Source organism: Rhinatrema bivittatum, chromosome 8 (assembly GCF_901001135.1).
Source record: "Rhinatrema bivittatum chromosome 8, aRhiBiv1.1, whole genome shotgun sequence".
NCBI classification, from domain to species: Eukaryota; Metazoa; Chordata; class Amphibia; order Gymnophiona; family Rhinatrematidae; genus Rhinatrema; species Rhinatrema bivittatum.
The window spans coordinates 162,740,688-162,757,451 of record NC_042622.1 but is presented as its reverse complement, the minus strand read 5'-3'; the positions used below and the strand labels follow the sequence as shown (position 1 = coordinate 162,757,451).

The window sequence follows — 16,764 nt, the reverse complement described above, 5'->3', positions numbered from 1 at the left end:
AGCCCGCCGTCTGTCCACATGTGTACAATACTAAGCACCTCCCTCCCAGCCCTCCGTCTGTCCACGTGTGTACAATACTAAGCGCCTCACTCCCAGCCCGCCGTCTGTCCACGTGTGTACAATACTAAGTGCCTCCCAGCCCGCCGTCTGTCCACGTGTGTACAATACTAAGCACCTCCCTCCCAGCCCTCCGTCTGTCCACGTGTGTACAATACTAAGCGCCTCCCTTCCAGCCCTCCGTCTGTCCACGTGTGTACAATACTAAGCGCCTCACTCCCAGCCTGCCATCTGTCCACGTGTGTACAATACTAAGCGCCTCCCTCCCAGCCCTCCGTCTGTCCACATGTGTACAATACTAAGCGCCTCCCTCCCAGCCCTCCGTCTGTCCACATGTGTACAATACTAAGCGCCTCCCTCCCAGCCCTCCGTCTGTCCACGTGTGTACAATACTAAGCGCCTCCCTTCCAGCCCTCCGTCTGTCCACGTGTGTACAATACTAAGCGCCTCACTCCCAGCCTGCCATCTGTCCACGTGTGTACAATACTAAGCGCCTCCCTCCCAGCCCTCAGTCTGTCCACGTGTGTACAATACTAAGCGCCTCACTCCCAGCCCGCCGTCTGTCCACGTGTGTACAATACTAAGCGCCTCCCTCCCAGCCCGCCGTCTGTCCACGTGTGTACAATACTAAGCGCCTCGCTCCCAGCCCGCCGTCTGTCCACGTGTGTACAATACTAAGCGCCTCGCTCCCAGCCCGCCGTCTGTCCACGTGTGTACAATACTAAGCGCCTCCCAGCCCGCCGTCTGTCCACGTGTGTACAATACTAAGCGCCTCCCTCCCAGCCCGCCGTCTGTCCACACATGTACAATACTAAGCGCCTCCCAGCCCGCCGTCTGTCCATGTGTGTACAATACTAAGCGCCTCACTCCCAGCCCGCCGTCTGTCCATGTGTGTACAATACTAAGCGCCTCACTCCCAGCCCACCATCTGTCCAAGTGTGTACAATACTCAGTGCCTCCCTCCCAGCCCACCGTCTGTCCACGTGTGTACAATACTAAGCGCCTCCTAGCCCGCCGTCTGTCCACGTGTGTACAATACTAAGCGCCTCCCTCCCAGCCCGCCGTCTGTCCACGTGTGTACAATACTAAGCGCCTCCCTCCCAGCCCGTCTGTCCACGTGTGTACAATACTAAGCGCCTCCCTCCCAGCCCGCCGTCTGTCCACGTGTGTACAATACTAAGCGCCTCCCTCCCAGCCCGCCATCTGTCCACGTGTGTACAATACTAAGCGCCTCCCTCCCAGCCCGCCGTATGTCCACGTGTGTACAATACTAAGCGCCTCCCTCCCAGCCCGCCGTCTGTCCACGTGTGTACAATACTAAGCACCTCACTCCCAGCCTGCCGTCTGTCCACGTGTGTACAATATTAAGCACCTCACTCCCAGCCTGCCGTTTCTCTCTGTGTGTGTACAGCACTAAGCATCTCATGGTCTCATTCCCTTTCTGTGGCGTCTGTCTAGGTGTTACAGTAGTAAGTTTCTCATTCCCATCTTGCTGTCTCTCAAAAGCACTCTCTTACAGACACCAGAGTGTGCGTGGGAGTACACGAGCATATAAACTTGTTAGAGCGTGTGTGAAGTTACGCATGTGAAATGAGTTGTAAGCATGCACAAGTTTGGGCAAGTGCGATGTGAGTGTGCGTGTCAGTGTATATAAGGTCTCTGGAATTCTGACATTTCTACTCACATCTAATACACATTTGGTGCTGACGTCACCCAAGGTCCTAAATGATACCAGAAATGCAAACGTGTCCTCCACATCCACACACATCCCCCCCACTTGTTATACACACACACACTCTCCCCACTGTCTCTCCAGAGCACAACACTCAAGGCTCTCAGCCATTGATTCCTGCTTAACAGATACAATGACTAACTGCCAGCTGAAGCAGACTCTGCCTAAAGTCTGGATTTTAATTAATTAATCCATTCGGCTACTGCTCCCATAAAGCATGCGTGTGCTTACACAGGATAAAAAGAAAACTATTTAAAATGCCTGTAACATGTCCTCCTGTTCCAGCCCCAACGCTCTCAGTCTGCTCCAAGACGCAATGGCCAATAAATTTGTTATGAGGAAGGATGGTGGTTTCATATTTTTTTCATTGGGCACTCTCCATGTTGCCTCACTTGTTTAATCATTAACTCACCCCTCCTACTTCCATTTTTTAATTAAACTTTTTTTTTTTTTATTCCTTTTAGAGTTTGGCAATGAAATTTGCTCTATATCTTACTTGTTTTTTTCTTTTTTGTGTATTTTTTGGTGCACACACGCCTCCTGATTATTATCACCGTCAGTGTAACATACTCGCTTGCTATATTTTATTTTGTTACTTAGTTTTTGTTTTATCACTTAGCTTTTGCGTTCAGAGAGTCCAAAATGTAAAATGGTGACGATATCTGACTTGTACAAGTTTCAGCAAAAGTGTTCCGCTGTTCATTTAAAAAGTCACCTAGGAATACTACTTTAACCAATCACAGAGCTTCATGTTAATGACATCCAATCGAGTTGGTCGTTCAGTCCTACAGGTTGTTCTGTACATAATTTAAAGATCCATGCTTGCTCCCGATAATTTAACAAAGTTCGGTTCACTGTTTTGTCTCCAAAACTATCGATCACTGTCCATCTTAATTGGTCAAATGTGCAGCTTTTTTCTATGCAATGTGGGACAATCAGTGCTGTTACTGTGGCAGTATTTAACCGAGACCGATACTCGGTAATCTGTGCTCTTATCGCTCTGCTGGTCCGGCCCACGTACTCCTTTGGACAGGGGCATACAATCACATATATTACGGATTTAGTAGTGCAGTCTGTATCCTTTTTTCTGTACACTATGTATCCCGTCTCTGGATGGGTCCATGTGGGCCCTTCAATCGTAGTGTGCTGTGTTGTCCCCCAGAATATGTAGTCATATTTCTTATTTGAGCATGCACCACTTTATCCCATATATTCCATCCCCTCTTCGTAGCTATCAATAGTTCCTCTTCAAAGCTATACGGCTTACAAAACGCACAGCCAGAACGCAGAATGCCAAGGAGCATCAGCCATAATCGATTTATCTTCAGTGCCACTGACCGAAACACAGCAACAAGTCTTAAACAATGGGCTTTCATTCGTTCCCACTACATACCATGATGCTTTTGAGAGCCCAGCGTTGAGAGCCCAGCGTTGAAATCCCACTCCCCATCCCTGAAAACTGAACTGAAACCCCTCCTACTCCTGGACACAGGGAGGATCATTTTCAAAGGCTGCTATGCAAGTAAACACCTTTGCGGGGACGTAGAAGTGTTTGAAAAGTACCTGCCCATATGCCCAGCGGCCACTTCAGCAGAGCCCCAAAAAGCCGTCCCCATCTCTCAGAATGCCTCACCCATTTCATTTGGACTTTTACTCCAGTGCTGTCCGGAAAAAAGCTTTTCGCTAAAAGTGGATAATACAAATATCGGATTAAAAAAAAACCCTACAATTTATCTATGTCCATGTGATTACAGAAAATCCTCAAGGCAAGGAAGTAACAAATCATAGAAAATAATAAAATCAGTTCATCCCATCTAAACAACATAAACCACCACCAGGACATTACAATTCAGCATAACATGAGAAACCCGAGCTTCTGCAGCTCGCTCCGTCTGGGGTGCCCCCTCCCTACCGCACACGTATTTCTTCTTCAGCTAGGCTGCACCGCGCAATGCAAATTTAATTTCAAATCAAATACAAAGTGAATTACATCCAACTAAAGTAAGACGAAAAAAAAAACACATTTTACTTCTTAACCGGTATAAAGGGTCATTTTCTGCGGGTCCCTCTCCCCCCTCCGTGCAGGCAGCACCGGTAGCCTCACATTCGCACCTAACTTTGCTGGAAAGGCCCAGCAGAAAGAGCTGGAGCAGGGCTCTACGTGGACGTTTTCCTTCCAAAACTGACAGAGACTGTGGGTAAAAAGCAGGGAAGGACACCAGCCATTGAGAAGCAAGGGCACAACGGTTCTGACCGGGCCGCCCTAAGGAAACGCAGCTCTGAAGGAGGGATTTTCACGTAGTCAGCCGGAAAATTAACAGGCTGAATATGCACGAATAAAATGACCCTGCTAAGTTTAACCTCCTGCTCACAATACAATTTATACTAGGGCTGGATTTACTGGCTTTGTAATGCCCCAAAATCTTTTATTTCTCATCTGCACACTGTCACTAAATTGTAAGCTTCAGGGAGCAGGGACTGTCTCTTTCAGGTGCCTATACAGTGCTGTATACAACTTATCTAATAATTCTTTTTAAAATTCCCAGCCAGAGTTTAAACAGCTATTGCTGTCCCTCAGAGTAAGTAACAGGAGTTAGATCTACTTTATGGGATGTTCCAGGTACTTGCAACCTGGACTGGCCAATATTAGACAGGGTGCTGGGCTCGATGGACCGTGGTCTGACCCAGCATGACACATTTTATGTTCTAACACCATCCCATGCCCCAGATACATAGAACTTACACCCTGTCCCATCTCCCTGATATACTGACTTCACGCCCATCCCATCCCCCCTCAGTCACACAGAGCTCACACCCATCCCATTCCTTGTCAGAGCTCTCACCCATCCCATCCCCATCACACAGAGCTCACACCCAATCCCATCCCCCTCACACACAGTTCACACCCGTCCCATCCCCCTCACACAGAACTCACGCCTGACCCATCCCCCTCACACAGAGCTCACGCCTGACCCATCCCCCTCACACAGAGCTAACACCCATCCCATTCCCCATCACAGAGCTCTCATTCCATCCCCCTCAGTCACAGAGCTCACACACATCCCATCACAGAGCTCTCACCCATCCCATCCCCCTCAGTCACAGAGCTCACACCCATCCCATCCCCCATCACAAAGCTCTCACCCATCCTATCTCCCAGTCACACCCATCCCATCCCCATCACAGAGCTCTCACCCATCCCATCCCCCATCACAGAATTCTCACCCATCCCATGCCCCTCAGTCACACAGAGCTCCGCCCGTCCCATCCCCCATCACTGTGAGATTATACCAGTCCTTCCCCATCACACACAGCTCTCGCCCATCCCATCCCCATCACACAGAGCTCTCGCCCGTCCCTTCCCCATCACACAGAGCTCTCGCCCGTCCCTTCCCCATCACACAGAGCTCTCGCCTGTCCCATTCCCCCCAGTCACTGTGAGCTTATGCTCCCTCCTATCCCCCCATCACTGTGAGATTATGCCAGTCCCTTCCCCATCACACAGAGCTCTCGCCCGTCCCTTCCCCCATCACTATGAGATTATACCAGTCCCTTTCCCATCACACACAGCTCTCGCCCATCCCATCCCCATCACACAGAGCTCTCGCCCATCCCTTCCCCATCACACACAGCTCTCGCCCGTCCCTTCCCCATCACACACAGCTCTCGCCCGTCCCATCCCCATCACACACAGCTCTCGCCCGTCCCATCCCCATCACACAGAGCTCTCGCCCGTCCCTTCCCCATCACACACAGCTCTCGCCCGTCCCTTCCCCATCACACACAGCTCTCGCCCGTCCCTTCCCCATCACACAGAGCTCTCGCCCGTCCCTTCCCCATCACACAGAGCTCTCGCCCGTCCCATTCCCCATCACACAGAGCTCTCGCCCGTCCCTTCCCCATCACACAGAGCTCTCGCCCGTCCCTTCCCCATCACACACAGCTCTCGCCCGTCCCTTCCCCATCACACAGCTCTCGCCTGTCCCATTCCCCCAGTCACTGTGAGCTTATGCTCCCTCCTATCCCCCCATCACTATGAGATTATACCAGTCCCTTCCCCATCACACAGAGCTCTCGCCCGTCCTTCCCCATCACACAGAGCTCTCGCCCGTCCCTTCCCATCACACAGAGCTCTCGTCCGTCCCTTCCCCATCACACACAGCTCTCGCCCGTCCCTTCCCCCATCACTATGAGATTATACCAGTCCCTTTCCCATCACACACAGCTCTCGCCCATCCCATCCCCATCACACAGAGCTCTCGCCCGTCCCTTCCCCATCACAGAGCTCTCGCCCGTCCCTTCCCCATCACACGGAGCTCTCGCCCGTCCCTTCCCCATCACACACAGCTCTCGCCCGTCCCTTCCCCATCACACACAGCTCTCGCCCGTCCCATCCCCATCACACAGAGCTCTCGCCCGTCCCTTCCCCATCACACACAGCTCTCGCCCGTCCCTTCCCCATCACACACAGCTCTCGCCTGTCCCATTCCCCCCAGTCACTGTGAGCTTATGCTCCCTCCTATCCCCCCATCACTATGAGATTATACCACTCCCTTTCCCATCACACACAGCTCTCGCCCGTCCCATCCCCATCACACAGAGCTCTCGCCCGTCCCTTCCCCATCACACAGAGCTCTCGCTCGTCCCTTCCCCATCACACAGAGCTCTCGCTCGTCCCTTCCCCATCACACACAGCTCTCGCCCGTCCCTTCCCCATCACACAGAGCTCTCGCCCGTCCCTTCCCCCATCACTATGAGATTATACCAGTCCCTTTCCCATCACACACATCTCTCGCCCATCCCATCCCCATAACACAGAGCTCTCGCCCGTTCCTTCTCCATCACACAGAGCTCTCGCCCGTCCCTTCCCCATCACACAGAGCTCTCGCTCGTTCCCTTCCCCATCACACACAGCTCTCGCCCGTCCCTTCCCCATCACACAGAGCTCTCGCCCGTCCCATTCCCCCAGTCACTGTGAGCTTACGCTCCCTTCTATCCCCCCCATCACTGTGAGATTATACCAGTCCCTTCCCCATCACACAGAGCTCTCGCCCGTCCCTTCCCCCATCACTATGAGATTATACCAGTCCCTTTCCCATCACACACAGCTCTCGCCCATCCCATCCCCATCACACAGAGCTCTCGCCCGTCCCTTCCCCATCACACACAGCTCTCGCCCGTCCCTTTCCCATCACACACAGCTCTCGTCCGTCCCTTCCTCATCACACACAGCTCTCGCCCGTTCTATTCCCCCAGTCACTGTGAGCTTATGCTCCCTCCTATACCCCCATCACTGTGAGATTATACCAGTCCCTTCCCCATCACACACAGCTCTCGCCCGTCCCTTCCCCATCATACAGAGTTCTCGCCCGTCCTATTCCCCCAGTCACTGTGAGCTTATGCTCCCTCCTATACCCCCATCACTGTGAGATTATACCAGTCCCTTCCCCATCACACACAGCTCTCGCCCATCCCTTCCCCATCACACAGAGCTCTCGCCCGTCCCTTCCCCATCACACAGAGCTCTCGCCCGTCCCATTCCCCCCAGTCACTGTGAGTTTACGCCCTGTCCCAACCCCCAGTCATACTGAGACCTGAAATCTCTTCCCATCCCATGCCGCAGACACAGAGCTTAATCCCCCTCCCATTTCCCCCCACCTCTCATAGTTGAAGCCCTCTGCTCTTCACCCCCCCCCCCCCCCCGAGTCTGAGCTCCACTGCAACTCTACACAGCAGAGGAACAGAGCAACGTGGGCCTGTTCTGCGAGACACAGGCATTAGAAACAGCATTTGAGCTGGAGAATGCGCAGCTCTGCTGGGCTCACCTGCTTAGAATTCAAGGGGCGAAGCCCTGACTTGCGTTTTAAACTAGCAGGTCTGGAGTTTTTATAGATTAATTGTTGTAAAGCTGAGAGAGAGCATGCAAGCAGAGTGCAGACCCCGGCTCTCAGATGCTACTTTCCACGCACTGATCTTTCCTGCACTTGGGAAATATGGATGTAGGTCGTGAGAAGGGGGGAGAGCAGACAAAAGAGACTCAGACATTGACACATTCTCTTAATATAAACCGAAGTACCTTAACCCCTAAGACACCAGGGGCGCCCAGCAACACAAAGGGAATCTGACGTGAGGGGCTAGTGCGGGGCTCGGGGCATTACAACCTGAGAGGAGGGAACCTTAGAGAAGGAGCTTACGGACAGTCCGTGCACAGAAGCTGGGGGGGGAGCTTTACACCTGCATCGTTCACAGCTGCCCCCTCATATTCATGGGAGGTGGGCAGAGAAGCAGGGGCAGCTTCACAGGCAGCTGAGAGGGGCCCGAGTTACCCTGACAGAGCTGGGGAAAGGAGTTCTGTGGCCAAGACGGTGCCCGGGGACAGAGGTGGAAAGGCCTAACTTTGTGACGGCAACCAAGCTGAAAGCACATCATCTTAATATGGACCCACACCTCCAGCAACCTGGCTGCAACTGCCTTCCCTCCACCCAGCCTGCTGTCAGAAACATTTATTTATAAATCCACCCCCTTCAACCCAGGGCTCTGGGCAGTAACACTGCACACAACATAAAATATAAGCAAACAGCTTCGAAGGTAACTGTACTCTCCTCTTGGAAAAGCCAGTGATAAGCAGCAGAGTTACCTTAGATTACACAGCACAAGAGCACAGCAAACATTATGGCTGCTCTGCATTTTTAAGGAGCTCCATCACACCCAGCGCCACCGTGCATAACCACTCTATCGCACCCAGCACCACCATGCACAGCCGCTCCATCACATCCAGGGCCATCGTGCACAGCCGCTCCATCACACCCAGCGCCACCATGCACAGCAGCTCCATCACATCCAGGGCCATCGTGCACAGCCGCTCCATCACACCCAGCGCCACCATGCACAGCAGCTCCATCGCACCCAGCACCACCATGCACAGCCGCTCCATCACATCCAGGGCCATCGTGCACAGCCGCTCCATCACACCCAGCGCCACCATGCACAGCAGCTCCATCGCACCAGCGCCACCATGCACAGCCGCTCCATCACACCCAGCGCCACCATGCACAGCAGCTCCATCGCACCCAGCGCCACCATGCACAGCCGCTCCATCACATCCAGGGCCATCGTGCACAGCCGCTCCATCACTCCCAGCATCACCATGCACAGCCGCTCCATCACATCCAGAGCCACCGTGCACAGCCGCTCCATCACACCCAGCGCCACCGTGCACAGCAGCTCCATCACACCCAGCGCCACCGTGCACAGCAGCTCCATCACACCCAGCGCCACCGTGCACAGCAGCTCCATCACACCCAGGGCCAACATACCCAGCCACCAGATACATGTTTTCTGTGCATTCAGCTGTGATCCTCAAGATATATGCCAGCCTGTGAACCTGCTCTGGGACAGAGATATTTGTTTCTGCTGTGTAAACCACAGAAGGTAGAGAGCTTTTTTATAATCTTGGAGGAAAGGCTGGAAAAGGAGCAGTGGCAGCTGAGGGGAAGCTCTGGTTATTGTTTGCATGCACAGCAGTAACATGTGCTAATCAGAAGCACTTTCTTATGCTCTGCATGTAGGCTGGGGGAGAAGGAAGTTATTTAAAATTAACTAAAGCAGCCATAAACTGAAAGAACCTAATCCAGAGGGATTGCCGCTCTTCCTCACACTATTAACTCTTTAAATGCTCCAAGCTGAGGCCTTGTTTTTCACTTAATTATCATGCTGCAGGCTGGTGACAAGAGACACATCTTCCTTTTATAAAAAGGAGGGCCCCCAAGCAAGGAACTATCTCAGATTTATACAGAAAAGGTAAGGGTGTTACCAGATACAGGATGGGGAGAAACAGGTATCTGTGTAGTACAAAGTTGCAAATACCTTATACATGTGGATTTTTAGTAAATGGAATAAGCACATTTATTAAAAAAAACCCCATATATAGCCAAGTGTATCAATCCCAAAATTATAGTGCTACAAAAAGAGGGGGTTGTATCCCCTATTACCTCTTACAATGAAGGGGATTGTTATAAAACAGGCATATTAGCAGATACACTCAGGAATCCCAGCCCTCTGGCTCATGCTGTTAGCATCACTCATCTGCCCCATGTTGGTTTTCTGCGGCCTGCAGGGAGGGACTCAGTGTGCATGCCACTGACCGCCAACAAGCCTGCAAACCCTAAGGCAACGGCTTCTCTCTCCCTCTTTCATCTTCATATCACAAGAGGAAGAAGAGGCAAGAGAGAGCCGAGTAATTTCATCATCCCGGGGAGGGGTTATAGTGCGCAATCATGCTGCACCATGGGAACATGCCTGCTTCTCCCATACATCTTCTTGAACGCTGTAATCTGAACACTTAGCACAGGGTTTTACATGGCTAATAGTGGGTGGAAGAGTGCTGCTTGGGAAAATCCACATCCTGCACCATGGGATTAAAAAGAATGGTGCTAGGGGAAATCAATATCCAGCATCATGGGATGGTAGACTGATATGCGGGTTAATCCAGGTCTTGCAACATAATATTGAAGAGATGATTTGTGAAATCTAAATCCTGCACCATGGGATAGAAAAGTAGAATTATGGGAAACCTGCACCCTGGGATGTTAAAGAGTAATGCCTGGGATAATCCAGGCTGGGTCAGGCCAATAGTCAAACTCAGCATCCTGCCTTAAACAGTGCCAATCTGGGTCATTAGAAGTAGCCACAGGATAAGTCTTCCTTGTTCATTCCCAGATGCAGAGGTGACAATCCCCGTGTCTGCCTAGCCAGTAAGCGTTAATGGACCTGTGCTCCAGACCCGGAACGGAAGAAAGATGCAATCCACATTCTGCACCACAGGATGGAAGAGAGGGGGGGAGGGGGGGGGGAATACATGTCCTGCATTCTGATATGCAAAAGACGTTTGGAGATGTCCCTGCAGCCTGCAGGCATTGCATTTGTAATCCTGCTGGTACCACGGCTTTCCATTTCAACAAGATGAAACCTGGAAATAGAAGGAAAATGGAGCCATTCGTGCTAAAGAGAGTCCCGGCCTGTGACTAGTAGCAGTCCGTGCGGGAGGGAGTCACAGCTGCTCCTTCAGCGAGTAAGCTGCCACTTGATGAATTAGCAAAAAGGGGTTTTAAATTAAGCATTAAGAAGCAGCTGTAGAAGACGAGGGTCTGTCCACAGGCACTGAAGTGTGCGTCTCCTTACACAAAGCATTGATTAATGGCTAATATTAAACAGTGCAGCAGGGATCGAAGCCAATAAGGGGGGGTTAATTATATATATATTTGTTCTAACAAATAGCTGAAAAAGTTTTATCTCCCACGAAAACTTGTAAACCTGATGCAAACATTCACTTCCGTTCGATAAGAGCAGCAGATGGAGGGAGAGATGGAGGGAAGGGCTGGCTCTAGTCGGCCAGCCCTTCCCTCCATTCCTGCTGCTCACCCAAACTAATCTCAACCCATTCCAGCATCACCCAAGGCCAAGACTGGCGACACCCAGAGCCACACAGGAGACCCCCGCCTGGGTGCTCCCAGGGAACAGCAGGTTTAATTAACAAGAGAGCAAGTCAGGGAAGCTTATTAGCATATTTCAAACTTCATTAGCACAGGACACTGCTGCATAATTAAAATAATGAGGTTTCAGATTTATTGCAAATCACTTAGAATCCTACAGCTGTGCAATTATTTTGAATCACATAAGATTCTGCCCAATCCACCTAGAGCAGAGATGCTCCCACACAGGAGCTTTAATATCTGCACACCTTTTGCGGCAGTGTTTCTCCATTGTGCTTTGGATGCATAAAAGGGTTTTGGGACCATGACAGGTACAACATTTCTCTCTTACTAAAGCTCCATGTGATTCAATTGTATATTCAAGGCCCTCTGTGCATTCCTCTATGGGACACAGCTATGAATAGAAAGCCTTCTGAGCATATCTCCATGGGAGCTCCTACATGCATGCAGGTGCACGTGTATGTATGTGTGTGCGTGCGCGTGCATTATTTACTTGGGATACCTTGAGGTTCATATTTAAATGGATCAGCTAAGCCAGACAAACTGTGCCATTGAATATTTGGTAGAAGTTAGCTGGATAACGTTATCCCATTAACTCAGCCAGACGCCCTCTTGCATACTGGAGGCCCTCTGTGTGTGTTACTTGGGATAGATACCTTGTGTATGGGAGGCTCTCTTTCCTTGGGGTACTGATTAGAGTAGACTTGGGATACGCTGGGTGCTTAATTCCTTGGGATACAGGAGGCCTTGTGTGTACTTGGGATAGATACCTTGTGTATGGGAGGCCGTCTCTTTCTTTGGGGTACTGATTAGAGTAGAACTGGGATACGCTGGGTGCTTATCTCCTTGGGATACAGGAAGCCCTGTGTTTGTTGCTATCTGGAAGCTGTAACTCTAGCAGTGTCCTTATTGCCCTGTTGTCTAACATTAACATATTTTGTATCCTCTTTTATATAATAATCACAGAAAGTAAACTCCTCTTAGCTCGCCTTCATTTGTGTTCACACATCTTTAATGAGTTGCTTTTGTGTGGCTAATGTTCTCCAGCATCTCATAGCAGCATGGCCTGGGAAAGGTTCAGAGATTCAGCTTAAAGACAATTTAGTGGCTTAATGGTGTTTTAGCAATCCTGAAGAGACAGAGAGCTCTCAGAACAGCTGTGCTTTCCCTAAAAGATGGCATTCAATCAGTCTTGCAGCAGCCAGCAAATGTTAGCAAGTCTGGCTGTGCCACTCACACTCACCACAGGCACACATGGAAGTGACTGTGAATGCACGGAAGTGGAGTCCTTAAATGGCACTTCCACCATCTCTCACGGAACAGACTCTGGGCTCCTCGGTGGTCGCTCTAGACCACTTTCAAACGCCAAGGTTGCCCCATCAGTAACCATCTCCCACAGCTCGGGTATCCATAATGGTCCCTGCAGTCCAGGCTTAGGGGTCAATAAACTTCTTTCCAGATCTTTTTGTTGCGTCTTTAGTGCCCAAGATCACTTTTCAGTATTGCTTTCCCTACTAGACTTAGATCTAAGATTTATGATTTTCGTTCCCATGCAGCCAACGCGTATGTGTTTTCATTTTCACCATTTTGTTTTAAGTAATTCCCAGGATTTCCCTGTTTGCTTGTGTTCAGCGACGTGAATCCCACACCGGTGATTTTCTGAGTCCTGCTGCCACTGCTCGGTTCCCTCTGCAGGACATCGCCCTTCCCTGAGAGAAACACTTATTGTGCTTCTAGGTTCCCCCCACGGTGTTCTCCTCCCCGCCGCTGCATGGCGGTTGCTCTTGTGCCAGGCCTCTACGTCAAGAAGAAAACCAATCTCACAGTGAAAGTGGTCTGCAATCAGCAGCTGTGGGTTACTTCTTGGCACTTCTCTTTTACTCAGCACTTTCTCGTTTTTCAAGACACTGCATCTGAGTTTTCCTTCCCCTTTTGGCTCTAAATTTGCTGCCATTTCCTAGTTTCATCTTTCTTCTTGGTGCTATTTTAAGGTTTATTTGATATACTACCTTATCACATAAATCAAGCAGTTTATGCCGTAAAAAAAATGAAAATACATAAATACACGGTTACCAAAATCAGCACACTCACACAACCTATGAACCCAATCCAGAAGTCCTATTCCTGAGCATAAAGCCTGCTTAAAAAAAAGCCTTTCTAAATCTCCAATAATTTGATTCCACAGATTATAAGGGGGCTCGATAGGTGAATGCAGTGGGCTGAGGAGAACAAAGACAGCATCAAATCCGCAGGTACTGAGGTTGGCCCCTCTAGAGTGCAGCATAAAATCAAATTGAATTCTTTGGTTCTTTTGCTAGGAGTCCTGATATTGCTTCACCAAGTTTTAGAGAAGAAGATTCCCTGGCTTAGAATGCCCTTGTTGCTCGAAGGTGCTGAGTCAGCCGAGGTGTTACAGGAATACCTTCAAACAGCTTCAAAACCAGTTTAGGCTTTTCTCTTCACCCCTTATCTCCTTCCTCCCTCCACCCCACACTTCCTCCTCCTCTTCCACCTGTGCATCCCTTTTTATCATCCTAGACAACTCCTTGAAGTTACTAAGTAGCAAATTTAAAACAAATTGGAGAAAATTCTCTCACTCAATGCACAATTAAAATCTGGAATTCACTGCAGGAATATGTCATTAAAGTAGTTAGTGTATCTGGGTTTAAAAAGGTTTTGGACTTATTCCTGAAGGAAAAGTCTGTAAACTTATGAACCAGTTAGAATGCTACTATTGGGATCCTGCCAGATTCTTGTGACCTGGACTAGCTATTATTGCAAACAGGATAGTGGACTTGATGGACCCCCTTGGTCTGACCCAGGATGGCAGTTTTTATGTTTCCTCTCTCTCACTTTCTGATAAGCTACAGTACAGAGTTATACTAAAATGTGTCTGGAGACTAATTTCAAGAACTGTCCGGTTTCTCTTTTGTTCCTTGCCCTATAAGGAAGCTCATGACTAAATGTATCTATCATAGATAAGTGATGAGCCAGGGCCCTGCCAGTCAGTATTGTGCCCCGCAAAATCACTGTCCTTAAAGATGTACACAGTCCAGACTATTGGGCTCAAATATCAAAATATCCTCACTGCCACTGAAAAACATAAGTGCTGACAACAATATGCTTTCCAACATGATATGGGGTTTCCCAATAAAGCCCAAATTTAAAGCACCACTATCCAGGTGTCAGGAATCACACTCCTGGCACCAACTCCCTAGTGCCAACAACAAGCTTCAAGTATCACTCCCAACCACCACCAAAAAGTTGTGAGGACCCAACAGATAGCTCTCATCTCCAGCCAGCAGGGGCCTCTGTGGGCTTTGGGGGTCTATCTGGTCAGTTTTCCCCAGGTCCTTAGCCCACACTTCCGCCTGGTGGCCATCAGGAGGAAATTGTCTGGACATATGTAATTGCAACTTTCCAGTCAGCAAACTGTCAGAGCTTGGCTCTCATTCTCCAGACCCCTTGGAGTCCTGCTTCCAGAGTTCATCTCGCTATGGTTGACACCCAGTATATTCCTCACTTCTCCAGATCTGCTGATTCGTCTCTTCTGATCTTCCTGTTTCCCATGTTCACTTGCACTTCATATTACATTCTTGTTTAGACCTGGTTCAGAGCCTACTACTTACACCCTGCTGGTCACCAGCATCTGAGGGCTCGATCTGAACAGCAGGTGGCAAATGCAGGTAGAAGATAACGTGCCACTGTTCCAGCTGAAACCCATTAGACTCGGCTTTCCAGTGTACTGGCCACTCCAGCCTCAGGACTACTCAGTCACAAAAGTATTCTCCCAGCATCAATACCAGGGCTTCTATCTGGCAACTATCAGGACTCAGACTTCCAGCTGCAGCACCCCCCCCCCCCCCGTACCAGGACTCATACAGTAAAATACAAGATGTGTCATGTTGGGTCAGACCAATGTTCCATTGAGCCCAGCATCCTGTCTCTGACAGTGGCCAATTCAGGACATATAGAAGTACAAGAAAATTATTCCTTACCTGCTAATTTTCGTTCCTGTAGTACCAAGGATCAGTCCACAGACGGTGGGTTATGTCCCCCATCCGGCAGATGGAGTCAGACAAGGCTTCGGAGGGTGCTGACATATTAACCAGTGCACCCCCTGCAAGAGCTCAGTATAGAGTATATCAAAGCCAGAATAATAACTTACGAAGGATGGATCAAGTGTCCCCAACCATAACAGAATATAAACTAAGGCAACTCGTGCCATAACTGTAACTTGCAGAAAGAACCGTGAAACAGTCTCATAAGACGAGAAGAACAACGTGTTTCAGAATGAGTCGAGTAGATCGAGCAGGAAAGACCCTAGAAACCCAGCAATCAATGAGGTGGGGTCTGGACTGATCCTTGGTACTACAGGAACGAAAATTAGCAGGTAAGGAATAATTTTCTTTTCCCTGTAGTACCAGGATCAGTCCAGACGGTGGGATGTACCAAAGCTTCCCTACAGGTGGGCCCTTGAAAGCCCTGCTGAATGACCTGGTCGCCAAAGTGTCCGGAGTGGACGACGGGAGGTGCAGTCGATAATGTCATGCAAAGGTGTGCAAAGACTTCCAAGTCGCTGCTCAGCAAATCTCTTGGGAGGAGACGGACTGTACCTTGGCCCAGGAAGCTGCCTGTGAGTGAAGAGAATGGGCTTTGATGCCCAGCGGAGGAGTCCGACCCGCACCTATGTACGCTGAGGCTATGGCTTCCTTAAGCCATCTCGCAACAGTCGTCTTCGAGGCCTGGGACCCCTTCCTCGGCCCAACCACAGGACAAACAAATGGTCCGGACTCTGATGTCGTTAGTGACTCCAAGTAGCGAATTAGAGTGTTTGACATCCAGGAAACGAAAAGATCGGTTCTTCAGCTGTGAAGGACGGGAGCTCTACCGTCTGGTTCAGGTGGAAAGTCGAGACGACCTTGGGTAGAAATGAGGGAACTGTTGTAGAGACACACAGGTGTCCATGAAATGGAGGTAGGGTTCCCGGCAAGAGAGCGCTTGAAGTTCCGAGATGTGGCGTGCGGAACAAATGGCCACCAGAAAAACTGTCTTGAGTGTGAGATGGTGCGTTGCGCTGAGGCTCGAAGGGAGGACCTACCAGAATCCTAAGGACCAAATTAAGGCTCCAAGAAGGGTATGGATCCCTCACCGGGGGCCGTAGATGCTTCGCTCCCTTGAGAAAATGGGCGATATCAGGCTGTACTAAGAGCGAAGGATGATCTGCGTACTGTATGAGCGAACCCAGAGCGGCCACTTGGACTCGTAAGGAATTGTAGGCGAGGCCTTTGTCCAGTACGTCTTGAAGGAACGCCAGGATCTAAGGAACCGAGTCCCTTATGGGATGAGTACCATGCGCTGAGCACCACGCCTCAAAGACCTTCCAGACCCTCACGTAAGCGACCGAAGTCGAAGTTTTGCGAGCCTTGAGGAGAGTCGAGACTACTGCCTCAGGTTATCCTTTGCCCCTGAGGCGGCGCCCAA

General features: G+C 50.1%; 1 protein-coding gene across 3 annotated transcripts in view; it reads right to left on the bottom strand.

Annotated features, from left to right (window-relative positions):
* Positions 1–16,764, bottom strand: part of DPH1 (diphthamide biosynthesis 1) — a 191,269-nt gene that overhangs the window by 150,215 nt on the left and 24,290 nt on the right. The window lies entirely within an intron of this gene.